The sequence below is a fragment of the Panthera pardus genome, unplaced genomic scaffold (assembly GCF_024362965.1).
Source record: "Panthera pardus isolate Hobbes unplaced genomic scaffold, ASM2436296v1 HiC_scaffold_12, whole genome shotgun sequence".
In the NCBI taxonomy this organism is placed as follows: Eukaryota; Metazoa; Chordata; class Mammalia; order Carnivora; family Felidae; genus Panthera; species Panthera pardus.
In genome coordinates, this window is record NW_026526677.1 from 23,917,166 (window position 1) to 23,934,360 (window position 17,195).

Genomic DNA, 17,195 nt, shown 5'->3' on the forward strand with positions numbered 1-17,195 from the left:
CAGAAATATCTTCATGTGTTTTGCCCATTCAGAGAGATCTATCTGCATATCTCTTACCCACATTTCTTTATCACCAATTTTCTAAACATGTTCCTTGCAAGCCCCTGGCCATCAGCCAAACCATTGGCTACAGTATTTTAATCAGTATGTGACCGCGTATCTGGCCATTTCTCCTTCCAAGCAAAGTCAACCAGGTTCAGGTCCCAAAGTTCTGCCCACTGGGAGAATTTCTTTCATCACTGTCCTTCAGGAATGCCCCAGAGAAGGGTTGTAGTGGGATACGGACAGCTGTCCACTTTTGGGTGATGCCTACATGTTCTACAGAACCACCAATAAACAGGCCTTCTCTTCCTCTGTCAAATGATCACAGGGAATTTCCCATAAGACAATAGGTGCAGTCTGGGAGAGAAAAGCAGGAGCGGTGACCACAGACATTTGGGCCACTTTTTCATGTTACTAACTTATGCCTTTAGAGCCTACTCAGGCCTGTTCATTACGGAGGGCAAAAAGTTCCATGATCTGTTGTCTGGAAGCTGGAGAACCAGTGGTATAATTCATTCTGAGTCCAGAGGCCAGAGGACCAGGGGAGCCCAAAGGTATAAGTCCAGATCCAAGGTGAAGGTCTAAAAACCAAGAGGGCTGAAGTTGTAGAAGAGGGGAAGGTGGATGTTCCAGTTTACACAGAGAGCAAATAGAGTCTTCTTCCACCTTTCTGTTTTACTTAGTCTACCAATTCAAATCCTAATCTCTTCCAGAAACATCTTCACAGACATACCAGAAATAATCCTTTACTAGCTATCTGAACATCACTAATTCCAGTCAAGTGAACACATAAAATCAACTATCCCAACACATAAAAGTATATTATTTCAAAATCCAGTCAGTCCTCATAATCTGTATTGGAATAATCCACGATAGCTCCATGTTGCGTGGATACAACCTACTTCAGGTCCATTATTTGCCCATGAATGTTCTATGTGCTTTTTTTAGCACTATTGAATTTTTAACTTCATACATATATTTTAAGGTTTAAAAAAATGTATTCAAAAAATAATGTACATTTAAGTGAATTCTCACAAAATATTTTGCTATTATTGTTTTCTTATATAGTAACCTACACACACTTATAAATAAGTATATTTTCTGGTAGGATGACTTAAAAAAATTGCAAAACCAAGCAATGAAGAAAAAAATCCATATCAAAGGGGCTTAGTAAAAGGTCTGAAACAAAATAATCATGTAATAAATTATTACTAGTACTACTATTATATTGTTAAATAAGAATAATTTCAATGAAAATAAAGCTGCTATATTCTGTATCTTGACAGAGAAAACTCAGAGAATTCTTTCCTTTACAGTGACCAGAAGGAAGTAAGAAAGAATAACAATTTTTTCTAAAAGAATGCATATTTATTTTAAGAAGGCCATCAAAACTGCTTTAAATTCCAAGTGGAATTCTCAACATTAGCAAGGAAGGAAAAGTATCCATTTATTTCAAAGGAGAGTAAATATAGTGTCAGAGACACTTGAGAAAATCACTTCAAAATTCTAGTACACTATTTTACAATCACTTTTCAAACTACAATCACACTTAAGGAGAATTTTAAAGAAAGTAAAAGACTTCAATTAAGATCATTAATATTCTATTCAAGTTTAGTAGTCAACAATAATTTCTATGTTGATGTATTTAGCCCTTGATTCACTTGTAATATTTCTAAATAAGCTGAAATAGACCTGCAAATAACACAAAAGAGAAGGTAATTTAGTATCTGCTGAAGTAAGAAATTTTTTTAAATGTCAATTAAATGATTATTAAATGTCTTAATTTCTCTGCGATCATTATAGTCTCCAATTCATATAAGATAGAGTGTGAATAATAGAGCCATCTCACCATTTGACATTTTTTCTAAGCCATTAACACCATTTTTCCTGTTGAGATTACTCCCATCACACTGGGGAAAATACTATTTGCAAATAAATAGCATGTCCTTTAAACCTCTATTGCTATGCAATTTAGGATAAGGAAATAAATTTATCTCAAAAAATATTAATGGGTCTCTACTAGATCTTATTTCAGATAAATTCCCATTACTTGCAAAGAGTTTTCTGATTTCTCTTAGGATAGTTTTAAAAAACATGATTATCTTTTTTCTTAGTGACAGATTCATCTGTCAAGCAGTATCCCCAGTGACGGTATATACACTGAATACCTTAAAAATAGACCAGAAGGAAAATCACATGCAATCCTTTTTTTGCAAACTGGGTTCCTTTTAACTAACTTTTCTTCCTTCCTTGATGTTGTGGCTTTTAAAAAAGCTTTACAAAAGCAAATAACTGGTCTTATATTTTTCACGATTTTTTAAAAGAGCATTAATATCTTTATTTAGGCTCATGCCTAAGACCAGGGTATAAAAACATTCTAATGTGCAAATAAGTCAAGTTATTCACACAATCTTCGCCCTAAATATAGAACAAGTTCAGGTGTGAATAGTTTTATGATTTAAATACTCAGGGTATGTATTAAAATTCTTAACCTTTTGTGTTGATCCAGACCCAAATAAAGATTTAAAATAAGAGAGCCTAAAGGAGCACCAAAAAATAGGAGAGAAAGGAAGAACAACTGTGCTAGTATTAAATAATGTTGAACTTACTCTACTCATCATTTTTGTGTGCGTGTGTGTATTCTACCCAAACCCCAAACTCTTATGTATAAATATTATATTTGATTTTATGGAATGAGAAGAAACAATAGAGCAATGTGGAGCTGAATTTGAATGCAGATGGGTCAGACACTGAGCAAAGTCATTAGCCTTGAAAAACCTACTTTTTCTCATCTACAAAATGAGTGTAACAATGGCTATCTTATATATTTGCCATTAACGTTGTATGAGATAAGCATTAACACTCCTGGAATGAGATTAATGGAATAGAATAAAGAGCCCAGAAATAGAACCACATAATACAGCCAACTGATTTTTTAAAAAGAAGGCCATGCAATGGAGAAAAGATAGACTTTTCAACAAATGGTTTTGGAACAACTGGACAACTGTTGCAAAAAAAAAAAAAAATCTGGACATGGACTTTACACCTTTCATAAAATTGACTCAAAATTCCATAGACCTAAATGCAAAATGCAAAACTATAAAACTTGCAGGATATAACAGGAGAAAATATAGGTTACCTTGGGTTTGGCAAATAATTTTTAAATACACACTGAGGTCACGATTTATGAAATAAGTAATTGATTAAGCTGGACATCATTAATATTAAGAACTTCTGCTCTGTACAAGACACTGTCACAAAAATAAGAAGACAAGCCACAAACCTGGGAAAAAATATTTGCAAGAGACATATCTAACAAAGGACTGCTATCCAGAATATACAAACAAGTCTCAACAAAAGGAAAACAAACAACTCAGTTTTAAAAAATGGGCAAAATATTTGAATAGCCCACCAAGGAAGATATACTGGTGACAAACAAGCATATGAAAAATATTCTACACTATACATTATTAAGGATTTGAAAATTAGAACAACAATGAGATTGTATTACACACCTATTAGAATAGACAACAAACAAACAAAAAACAAAAAAAACACTGGCAATACCAAATTCAGATTAAGATGTGGAGCAATAAGAACTTTCATTCACTGATGGCTGGAATACGGAATATAGTGACATGGTACAGACACACTGGGCTTTGTTTGTTTGTTTAGTACACACATTTTGGAAGACAGCTCGGCAGTTTCCTATAAAACTAAACATACACGTATCAAAAAATCCAGCAATCCTGCTCCTCGGTATGTACCTAAATGAGCTGAAAACTACGTCCATACAAAAAGCTACACACAAATGTTTATAGCACCCATATTTGTAATTGCCCAAACTCAGAATCCACCAAGATATATATACTTCAGTAGGTAAATGGATAAATAAACCATGGTATGTCCAGACACTTGAAAACCATTCAATGCTAAAAAGCAATGAGCTATCAAGCCATGAAAAGACATGAGGAAACATTCATGTATCTCAGTAAGTGAAAGAAGCCAATCTGAAAAGACTATATGCTCTATGATTCCAACTATATGATATTCTAGAAAAGGCAAAACTATGGAGACCGTAAAAAGACTGGGTGGTTGCCAATTCTATATGACATTGTAATTGTGGATATATGTCAAGATACATTTGTCAAAACTCATACAATGTACCAAAAATGAACTTTAATGTAAACTGTGGACTTTGAGTAATAATGATGAATTGATGCAGGTTCACTGATTGTAATGAATGTACCACCTTTGTACAGGATGTTGACAGTGGGTAAGGCTGTGTATATGTGGGGACAAGGAATATATGAAAACTCTCTTCTTATGTGGATATAGAAACTTTCTACTAGAAGATATCATTTGGCTCATTTATTTGTAGGAAGGAAGAGATTATGATTTTCTTTGAGAGAGACCATAGACATGGATCATCTTTCCAAATTTAGGAAAGTTTGCAGTCTCGGGGCGCCTGGATGGCTCAGTTGGTTAAGCGTCCGACTTTGGCTCAGGTCATGATCTCATGGTTCGTGAGCTTGAGCTCCGCATCGGGCTCTGTGTTGACAGCTTGGAGTCTGGAGCCTGCTTTGGATTCTGTCTCCCTCTTTCTCTGTCCCTCCCCCACTCATACTCTGTCTCTCTGTCTCTGTCTCTCTCTCTCTCAAAAATAAATAAAACGTTAAAAAATTTAAAAAAAGGAAAGCTTTGAATCTCTAATCTCAAAAAGGCACTATGAATTTTCAGTTCAGTATTATCTGTATGGTTTGCATGGGCAATTGGCCTTTTGCTGATATGCCTTTAAGTGTTAGTGTAACAAAAAATGTAGAAGAATGCAATAAATATTTGATATGAGGAATATTGCGAATGGGAAGCCAAGGAAGGACAGGGAGAAAGTGGAGGGAACCAAGAGCAATGGTTTCTAAGCAAGAAGATTGTCCCCCCAAAAAAAGACTTTGCTTCAGTTGTGCTGGATAGCCAAGCTATCCCAGCCTGAGTGGCAAGGCCCGGGCTGTGGATGGATTGGTGACTGCAAGGCGGCCTACCGACAGTGAAGCTTCTTGTACTCCCGCTTTTAGGTAATTTGGCTTTATTAAAGTACCTCGGGTATTGTCTGTTAGGGAATTGTCCTCGGTAGGCCTCCTGGGAAAAAAACCATTAGGGAAGAAAACGAGGTTCTGCAAGAAATTGTGCAGCCTTACGTTTAGCCCTTGCTATCCCCTATGGAGACTCCTCTACTTACAGGACGGATAGCCTCATACATTTGCCAGCAAAGAGGGCCTGTAAAGGAGACACATATGGATCTGAAAGCCTCACTCCAGCAACTAAGGAGTGTATCTCTGGGCACAGGTGACTTCAACCCCTAGGCCCACCTGGCCCCCTGGAGGCATTCCAGATGATGACTGAACCTAGTCGGTTAAGGTACAGAATGGTTCATTAGTTCCTAGGTGCATTGTCTCTCTGAGAACGTGTGAGGCATGGGTTTCTAAGGCCCTATCGGCCCCTTCCCGGCACCTCAGACTGAGGCAAACACATTGTTCTTCTGGCCTCATGTGGTTAGGAGGTCATGTCCCTGTAACTGTTCCACTTGAGGCATCGAGAAATGGAGGGCCTTTCACGAGAACAGCAAAGCAAATGCTTTGTAGATTATAGATAAACGCAGATGTATAATGGAATAAGGTAAGAAATTAATCAATAATCAAAGGGTATGTGGGAACTTTATGAGAAATCGCCATGTTATTTCTTAAACATGTAGGAACATTTTTAAAACTAGGTGATGTTAGAAAAACATAGATGATGTATGCTACAAGGAAATCACTAGCATATATAATGCCACATTTGCTACAATAAATTGGCCAGTTCAACACACTGCTGTTGTCTGTGTCCATTTTTATTTTTTGTTTTTATTTTATTTTTGTTTTATTTTCACTTTTTCACCGACACCGTTCATCCTTCGGGAACCCCTGGACCTGCTGGAGCTGGACTCTGGCACAGTTGGGCTGAGTAAGAATACTACAGTATTCCCATGTACAGCAATATTTAATACTCCCAAGATGTAGTAAAATTGAAGTCCTCACAAGCCATCAGTCTAATACATAAACCGGAGGATCTTATTATACACAGAGCTCTCACTCAATTATCAGTTTTCCTGGGAGTGTGACTCATGTCCTATGGCCTTATTTTTTTAACTATCTGTCAACCCCTGAGAACCAATGATTGTTAGTGTCCTCCTAGCAAGTGTAAGATCAAGGGCATCCACGAATAGTAAGTGACAGGGTCCATATTTGTTGTTGGGAGTTCACCTGAGAATGCTAGAGAATTTCATACTGTCAGTATGAATACAGATACCAGGTGAAGAAACAGCACAGAACCTAGATGAGAGTTCACAAAACATAGACAACTTTGTACGGGGCAGAAGCTCACTCCAAAAACTGGTGATATAAGCATGGGTAAGAAAATGTGCTCTTTGGGAAAGGAGTACTGTATATGGATTGGAATTACAGCTCTAAGACTTATTAATTGATGTCTCTATTCACTCAATCAAGAAGGTATGTTCAATGTTCTACCCACTTGATTAGGTGACTTTGAGATAATATTAATTACCTTTCTAATATAGTTTAGAAGAAGGAGTTAATAATATTACCTGCCTTAATCAGTACAGTTGAAAAAATTAAGTGATACAATATGTTGTCAACCTCTGAAAAATACATACCGTGAACATGATAGCTATTATTAAATAATAATAGCCAGGTTTTCTTTTGTTGTGGTACAAACAATTCACATGTAACATTTGTCTTTCATAACCTGAATAATTCACATGCAAACTGCATTTTTCCCAGTGATGAAAAATCACACTCTCTTCCCCAACTACCTGAAATTGAAAGACTTACTACATTTTGATACTCAGAATTAGCCAAAGTTCTTTTAATTTTGTGGAGGAGCGAGGTGTGGTCAGTTGTTTATTAGCATCCAAGCCCAGCACATACCATATTAAGAATGCCACAGTTGGAAACCAAAGTCCTAGGAAACCAAACTCTAGGCTATTGGGAAACAAAAGGAAGTGAAATTAAAGATTACAGGCTGACTGGTTACTAAACTGCAGAACACTCCTTGTACCAGAGATGAAATGATTCAATTCAATTCTACTGCAGAATGATGTGAAAATGAAACTGATGGGAAAGCAAATGGAAACAGCTGTGTTTTACTGCAACACAGGCAGTCTGCACATTTTGCTGCTTATTTATAATGAAAACGGAAATTGTAAGTGACAGGTTGAGGGTAGTTTATAAAGCAAACATTTTGAAGCCTTGGAGGTGCTATTGCTTTATGAAAGGCAACCAGCTGACCCACCTTTTCCATTATGCATGGTCACTGAAGTCTCTTACAAGGAATGGAAGCACAACATTTTCATATCAAAAGGAAAGTGCTTGGGTCTATAGTAAAACAAAATTTTGTAGAGCCCAAAGTGTATGTTATGATTTTCTAAATTTTAATCTAGAATACTGATCAGAGCATATCTGGTTTGGAAGCTTTGGAAACCAGAACGTGGACAACATGGTATCTTCTGCCTATGAAATGAAGTGTCCAAAAGTAAGCATAACAATGCTGATGCCATGGTTCAATGGTCTGGATAGTGATACGGGAAAGTGCTACGTTTTCTTCTTCCCATGTGGATTTTATCTTCATGTTCCCCCATTTGCTATTGCACTTTCAAGCTCATGTCCCAACTGACTATGCCTGAATGAAGATAACTAAGGGGGAAGGGTTGAATCTGGGATGAATCGGCAATCAAACAGGATTAAATTTCCATCAGTAAAAGTAACAATACTTTCTGCATCTCAGGGATATTATTTATATGCCTAAGGAACACTGGCATATAAACATTGTGTTCTGATGGCACATCTTTTTTTCAGTCTGGGAACAAATTATTTTCTGCTATTATGGCCCTGTTATTCCAAGGATACAAGGGAAATTTGGCTCAGAGGTTGGTCACCTACAACCTTGCACTGAAATTGCCAACCATTTTCTGTAACAGTCAGGCTTGAAGCTGAGCGTGGATGCCTTCTTCCAGAGGTCTATTCTACATGATTGTTTTACAAAGGCCTGCTTATTCCTTCCTACTCTATTACGAAAGATAGGAGGCTTCTCTGCATCCCCTGCCCCCGATCTAGGTGGTGATATCTACTCACACAGTGACAATATCTGAATCTATCTTATGAGAAGGATGATGCTCTGACAAATTTAGTTTTCTTTCTGAGGTTGTGTAAAAAATCTGTTATCTTGGCCTTATGATAATTTGAGCCTGCTCATTATAAGTGTCCACAATGGGATTCCTTTTCATACTTAAAAGCAAACTGGCAAAATGGTATATAGTAAGCCCAGCAGGAAAGAAGAAGTTTATTCTTCCAAAAAGAAATTTTAGTTCTGTGCCAGGCTAGAAATTGTGATAGGTGAAGAATAAGTATTTCAAACTCTTAAGCAGGAGGCAGACTCAAACAGAAATAGTTACAATTTAGGGAAATGACAGGCTAAATTAGAGAGAGAGAGGAGTGACATTAGTGAGATGTAAGATGGTGAAACAGGAAGTCCCATTTATCATCACCCCCACAGAAATAACTATTTAAAAGCCATATACAAAACAAAATACATTTATGAAAAGTTAAGTTAATCAAGTTAAGAAAATGCAGTATCCTAGATAAGCACAAAACCAAGAAAATGAATAGGAAGAGCAACTTCACTTTACCCTTGTCAGTCCAAACTGACCCAAGCTGTTAATCCGCTCATTAGAAATCTATATGCAAAAATTCAGAGAAGGCAAATTCATAGAAAATGTCTGAAAGACTCTCAGCATCTCCAGACAGGCTAATTAGGAAAGATCTTACCCTGCCAAAGCCAGTCCTTAAAGATTGGGAAGCATGACTGTTTCTTCAAATGTCTAGGCATGAATGCAATGCTTCAAGAAACATGAAGAAAAGGAAAAGATGACATGATAAAAGAAATAAAATAAATCTCTAAGAATTGAGCCTAAAGAAATGGAGATGTATAAATTCCCTGATAAATAATTCAAAATAATTGTCTCAAAGAAGTTTAATGAACTAGAAGAGAACACAGATAAACAGCTAAACAAAATCCAGAAAATGATACATGAACAAAATGACAATACTAACAAAGAAAGAGAAAGTGTAACAAACAAACAACCAAAAACAAATAAAAACAAATTGTGGACCAGAAGAATATAACTGAAAAATTCTTCAGAGGGTTTTAACAACATACTTGATCAAGCAAAAGGGAAAATCAGCCAACATGAAGATAAATCATTTGAAATTGTCCAGTTAGAGAAGCAAAATGAATAACACAATATGAAAAAAGCCTAACAGAATTACAGGACATCATCAAGCAAATTAATATGTGCATATGTGAGTCCCAGAAAGAGAAAAGAGAGAGCAGGGCAGAAACCTTAATTAAAAAATAATGGCCAAAATGTCTCAAATCTGGGGAGGGAAAAGGACATCCAGATTCATGAATTCCAGAGGATCCCTTAAAAAGATGAACAAAAGGAATTTATACTCAGCTACAATATAATAAAATTATTAAACGTCAAAGAGAAAGAATTTTGAAACCAGCAAGAGAAAACTAATCATCATGTACAAGGGAGCCATCATAAGACTTGCAGTGAATTTTTCAGCAGCAACCTTGCAGGCATGGGATAGTACATTTCAAAGTAGTATTCCTCAAGTTGAAATGAAAAGATCCTAAACAGTATAGAAGTTACTGGGAAGAGTAAATAATAGACAAATACAGAATACTCTAATACTGTATTGGTAGTATGTAAGTCACCTTTAATTTTAGCATAAAAGTGAAAAGACAAATGTGTTAAGAATAACTATAACTATAAAAACATTTTAATGAATACATAATATAAAAATGTGTAAATTTTACTATTTAATATGTATTGTACAACAAATTCTAATACATTGTAATTGTAATGAGTACAAAAAAGATATAATCAATAACAAAGTATGATAGAGAAGTGAATGTAAAACTTTTTATGCAATCGAATTTGAGTTTTTATCATCATAAAAGAGGATAATTAAAAAAAAAAAAAAAAGAAAGAAAAGAAAAAGGCCAAACCATGTTGGTAAAAGAATCACCAAATTAGAAAGGAAAACAGTGAGACAAGAAAAGAACTTTAAGATAGAAAATGATTAACAAAATGACAATAACAGATACTTACCTACCAATAACTACTTTAAGTATAAATGGATTAGGCTCTCTAATCATAAGACATAGAGTGGCTGAAGGAAAAAAAATGAAAACAGCCAACTATATGCTATCTATAAGAAATTTAGTTTAAACTTAAAGGCATACACAGGCTAAACTTGAAGGAATGGAAAAAGATATGCCATGCGAATGGAATCCTAAAGGGTGGCTATGATTGTATCATACAAAATAGATATTAAGTCAAAAACAGTCTCAGGAGACAAAGAAGGATGCTATATAATGATAATAAGTTCAATTCACCAGAGAGACATAAAATCATAAATATATAGGCACTGAATATCAGAGCACTTCATTATATAAAACAAGCACTGACAGACCTGAAGAAATAGACAGCCATATAATAACAGTAATACCTACTCTCAGCAATGGATAGAACATGTACACAGAAAATCAATAGGGAAACAGAACTATAGACAAATGGACCTAACATTCCACAGATCATTCTACCCGAAAGCAGCAGAATAGACTCTTCTCACGTCTATTGTCAGTAACAGTAGAAAACTGAAAAATTCACAAATGTATAGAAATTAAACAACATACTCTTAAACAAACACTGGATCACAGAGAGACTAAAAAGGGAATTTAAAAAATATATTGAAGTATGAAGATGAAAATATAATTTGAATATGAAAATAAATATTAAACAAGTTAATATTAAAATACAAAACTAATGGCAAGCTGCAAAAGGATGATTATAGCTATTATAAATGCTTGCCTTAAAAAAGAATATCTCAAATAAGCAACACAATTTTACACATCAAGGAACTAGAAAAAGGAGTACAAACTAAGTTCAAGTTTAGCAGAAGGAAAGAAATAATAAAGATTAAGGCAGAAATAACTGAATAGAGAATCGTGAAACCAGAGAGAAAAATCAACGAAATCTAAGTTGGTTTCTGAAAAGATAAACAAAATGGACAAAACCTTCACTAGACAAAGTAAAGAGAAAGCAGACTCAAATAAATAAATCAGAAGTGAAAGAAGAGGCACTACAAATGACAGCACAAAAATAAAAAGGACCGTAAGAGACTACAATGGATGATCATACTCCAACAAACTGGACAGCCTAGAGGAAATGAATACATTCTAGAAAGATACAACCTGCAAAGACTGAATTATGACCGACAGAAAATTTGAACAGGCCTGTAAATAACAAAGAGATTGAAGCTGTAATCAGAAACCTCCGAACAAAGAAAAGCCCGGGACCAGATGGCTTCACTGGTGAAATCTACCAAACATTGAAGAATTGATGCCAATCCTTTTTAAACTCTTCTAAAACAGAAGAGGGAGGAACACTTCCAAACTCATTTTATGAGCCCCGCATTACCCTGATACCAAAGCCAGATGAATACACCATAAAAAAAGACAACTACAGTCCATTATTCTTGATGAGCACAGATGCAAGAATCTTTAATAAAATACCAGCAGGACAAATTCAATAGCAGAGTAAAAGGATCATATACCACCACCAAGGGAGATTTATACTGAGGATGAAAGGATGTTTTCACATGAAAATCACTTAATGTGATATACCACATTAACAGAATAAAAGATAAAAATCCTATGATCATCTCAACAGATGCAAAGAAAGTAACAAAATTCAACATCCTTTCATGATTAAAAATTCTCAACAGGGATAGAAGGAAATTACTTCAACATAATATGAACTATATATAGGAAGTCCATAGTTAACAACATACTCAAGAGTGAAAAGCTGAAAGCTTATCCTATAAGATCAGGACAAAAAAAAAAAAATAGGATGCCCACTTTGCCACTTGTCATCACCATAGCACTGAAGTTCAAGCCAGAGCAATTAGGCAAGAAAATAAATAAAAGACATTTATATCAGGAAGGAAGAAATAAAGTCATCTATGTTTTTGCAAATGACATGATCTTCTCTGTTGAAAACCCTACAACTACACACACACACACACACACACACACACACACACACACCACACACGTTAAAACTAATACATTCAGTAAAGTTGCAGGATACAAAAACCGGTTGTATGTCTATACACTAACAAAAAACTATCTAAAAGGGAAACTAAGAAAATAATCCCATTTAATATGGCATCAAAAAGAATAAAATACTTAGAAATATACTTAAATTAAGGGGGTAACAAAGACATGTACACTGAAAGTCATAACACACTGATGAAAGAAATTAAAGAATCACCAAAAAGTGAAAGACATCCTGTGTTCCTGAATTGGCAGACTTAAAAATTGCTAAAATGTCCATGCTACCCAAAGCAATCTAGGTTCAATGTAATTCTTCTTTTAAATGCAATTATTATCAAAATCCCAATGGCATTTCTAAGAGAAATAGAAAAATCAATCCTAAAATTCATAGAAAACCACAGAAGAACTCAAATATCCAAAACAATCTTAAGAACAGAGTGGAATTCATCTCACTTCCTGATCACAAAATATATTACAAAGCTACAATATTAAAATAGTATGATACTGACATAAAGACAGATATACACACCAATGGAACAGAATAAGGGATCCAAGAAATAAACCCACACCTATATGGTAAATTTCACCTCTAAAAGGATGGTAAGAATACACAATGGAGAAAGGTTAGTCTCTTCAACAGATGGTACTGGGAAAACTGGATATCCACATGCAAAAGAATAAAATAGGATCCTTATACACATAAGAATCAACTTACAACACATTAAATATTTAAAGAACTGAAACTTCACAAATCCTAGAAGAAAATGTTGGCTTCAGCAATTATTTCTTTGGTATGACACCAAAATCATAGGCAACAAAAGCAAAAATAAACAAGCAGGAGTACTTCAAACTAAAAAGCTTCTGCACAGAAAAAAACAAATCACCAAATGAAAAGGAAACCTATAGGGTGGGGGAAAATATTGCAAATCATCTATCTAGTAAGTAGTGAGTTTCTAAAATATACAAAAAAACTCATACAACTCAATAGCAAAAAAAAAAAAATGTGTACAATAACTTGATTGAAAAATGAGCTAAGAATTTAAATGGAAATTTCTCCAAAGAAGACATACAAATGGCCAAGAGGTACCAAAAAAGTGCTTAATGTCACTAATCATCAGAGAAATGTAAATCAAAATTAGAATGAGATATCATCTTATACCTGTTAGGATAGTATTATAAAAATCAAAACAAAAAATGACACATGTTAAAGATGTGGGGATATTGTAACTCTTGCACGTAACTGATGGGAATGCAAAATGGTGCATTTATTATGGAAAACAGAATAGAGGTTTTTCAAAAAATTAAAAAAAAATAGGACTACCATGTAATCTAGCAACCTTAATTCTGGATATTTATCCAAAAGAATTGAAATTAGGATTTGAAGAGATAAAAGAACTCCCATGTTCATTACAGAATTATTTGCAATAGCCAAGACATGGAAACTGCATTAATGTCCATCAACAGATGAATGGGTAAATAAAATGTAGTACATGCATACAATGGAATATTATTCAGCCTTTAAAGAGAAGAAAACTAGGAGGGTGTGGAAGGATTAAATAGGTGATAGGGATTAAGGAGTGCATTCATCATGAAGAGCACTGGGTGATATATGGAACTGTTTAATCACCATATGGTATACTTGGTACTAATATAACACTGTGTGTTAACTAATGAATTAAAAACTTAAAAAAAAAAGAATGAAACTATACAATATGCATCAACATGGATGCACCTGGAAGACATTATGCTGAGTGAAATAAGCCAGTCACAGAAGGAAAATTCTGCATGATTCCACTTATCTGAAGTATCTAAAATAGTTAAATTCAAAGAATTTAGTATAATAGTTATTGCGATGGGCTGGGGAAAGGAGAAAAGGACAGTTGCCATTAAAGTTCCATTCATACACAATGGATATTTATAAAGATCTCCTATAAAATGTTATGTCTATAGTTAGCAATACTGTATTGTACATTTTAAAATATTTACGGAGGTATATTTCATACTATGTATTTTTGTCATGGTAAAATTAAAAAAAAATACTAACAGAGTAGATTTCATGTTTTACCACGCACATATACACAAAGAGGTACAAGGATATTTCTGAACTAAAGGCAACTTGGATAAGAGATGGAGGTTTAAAATATAAGAACAAAATTCTGTGTGACTGGATCAAAAAGTTTTAGGAAATAGTGAGTAGGAGAGGTTAAGATGGAGAAGTTGAAGGATGTGAAGAAAAGTCAGGATAGGAAGGACTGGATAGAAATGCAATTTCATGCCATGCTAATGCATTTATCATCACACTCTTCTCCCAGATAAGTGGAAAATTTTGTGTGCTTTCATAACTTATGAAATTGGGTTAGATACAGTAGATAATGCCGAACTGTATGTTATATACACACAAATATAATATATATTACATGTAATAGCCAAAAATTCAAAAACTATGGCCATGAGTCAGTCTTATGGGGATAGAAAGATTGGATTCATTTTTACTTGAGAAAAAATAAAATAACAACACCAACAAAAACAAAGATAAAAGAAAAGACTAAGAAGAAATGCTGAAGGCAATGAAAAAATAATTTGAAGTTTTTAAAACTTATTTTCTTGTTGGTGCTAATGAATAATGATCTACATTCAGAATATTTCAATTTAGGAGATAACATAATCCAATTTGGACTTTTCTCTTTTAAATGTTTATTTTTATTTGTGAGAGACTGACAGAGAGACAGAGAGCTAGAGCGTGAGAGCGGAGAGCATGAGCAAGCAGGAATGTGCAAGGGAGTAGGGGAGGGGCAGAGAGAAAGAGGGAGAGAGAATCCCCGGCAAGCTCTGTGCTAAGAGCTTAAAGCGGGGGCTCTGTCCAGGAACCATGAGATCATAACTTGAGCCAAAATCAAGAACTGAGTGCTTAACCAACTGAAACACCCAGGCACCCCTCCAACTTGGATATTTGAATTCCATCTCCCAAAGCAATGTGGATGGTTTAGAAGGTCTCTGGTGTTTGAAGTTTGGAATATCTGTTAGGTGATTATTCACAATGAATGTTTTTTAAAAATCCATTGTTCTAGGAAAGAAACATTTAAAACAAGGGGTATAAAACTTTCATCTTCATGCCATTTTAATGAAGTCCCATGTAGTTAAGAATATAACAGTGTAGGAGTGTTTTCTAAAAGAGATTTTTAAAAATTGTAGTTTATAACACACTGTGTCCAATATTTTCTGTACACTGAAAAGGATGAAACTGGATATTATGTTACCATCTTTTCCCATATTCAGAATTTAATTATTTAATCAATACTACTTTTCCAAATAAAGTAGCCATCCTTACAGGGTAGAAATGTTATTGTAGGTACATACTGTTTTTTTCTGGTAAATTAAATCCCTTTTAATTTTGGTCTCCATATAACTTTGGGACTAAATTATGAGAATTCAAAATGGAAGTGTGAAGCTGTCATCAAGAGAAGATTTTAACAAAAAAAAAAAAAAAGAGAGAGAGAGAAAGATTTCAAATAAATCCATCTTGATTAATAAATATAGGAAAATAATGTTATATTATAATTTAAATATTATATAAGAGGGCCTCCTGGGTGGCTCAGTCAGCTGAGCATCCAACTCTTGATTGTGGCTCAGGTCATGATCCCAAGGTCATTGGATAGAGCCCCATGTCAAGCTCTGCACTGAGTGTAGAGCCTGATTAAGATTCTCTCTCTTTTTCCCTCTACCCTTCTCCCTGTTCTCTCTCTCTCTAAATAAGAAAAAAAAAAAAAAAAAGATATTATATCAGTAATTAGGGGAGCTGAGTTTCCATAAAAGGACTGTTCCTAACTGGCTGGGAGACTTTGGACAACTCATTTAACCCAAGTGGATCTCCATTTCTTCCCTTGTAAAATGAGAGTTTGGAATTTCAGAGCAAAAACTGCAGTTCCGCCAACTTCAAAAGATTTTCCCTCTGAGAACAGAGATAGTCTTACAGTGTTTCCAAATGTTCTGAGCCAAGTATTCACTACAAATCAATTAAAATAGGCAATCTAAGCAACACTAATTTTATTTCCTAGCTGAGATAGGATCTAAGGAAACTTCCAATTTAAAATATACATCTAATTCTAGGAAACTTGCTTCCCTGTACTAAGCTTTTTTTTTTATTTAGTTAACAAACAAACATTTACTTAAAACCAATTATTGATACAAAGTATGCAGGGTATTGGGACAAAGAGAAGGAGGAGGAGCTGGAAGAGAAAGAGAAAAGTTGGTCATGGCTCCTTGTTTCAAGGAATTTAGAGACTAATGGTAGCAGAAGTGGAGAGACACATATAAAGAATGACCACGTGGGTTCCAAAGAGATAGCCAAAGAGAATATATTTAATATTCATGTTTTTGCTTTCTTCAAAGATTCATCTTGTTTTGTTTTTTACTTGTTTTTTGATTTTAATATAAATATCAAAAATGTGAGCTAGAAGAATGCTTACAAGACAGATACTAGTGGGAAAAAAAAGACAAACACTTAGAATTCCCATCAGTGGCCATGATAGGGGGTATCTTTGTCACTTATCTGCTATTATGAAACCTGTCTCAAATATTAAGCCATCTATATATAATTTATTTTATTAAAAAATTATTTTGAAGGCATCTATAGTTTAGAGAAGTCATTTCCACCATGTCTATCAACATTACACATGGAGGAGTGAAAAGACAGGGTAGGGTAGCCTGAAGATTGTAGTGTTGCAGAGAAAGGAACATATTTCTAAACCAACTAAATTAGTCTGGGGGCATGAGTGAGTTATAAAACTGCCAACAACTAACTATATATTAAAATATGGTACAATAACTGAGCAACAGGGGCTCAAACTTTTAAACATAAAGAATATAAAACAGAAGTTCTCAGTGGAGAAGTAATTTTAAAAACACCTAGGCAATAT

The 17,195-nt window shown here is 34.6% G+C and overlaps 1 pseudogene; it reads right to left on the reverse strand.

Moving 5' to 3' along the window:
• Positions 1–17,195, reverse strand: part of LOC109245151 (dynein axonemal assembly factor 11-like) — a 121,842-nt pseudogene that overhangs the window by 22,535 nt on the left and 82,112 nt on the right.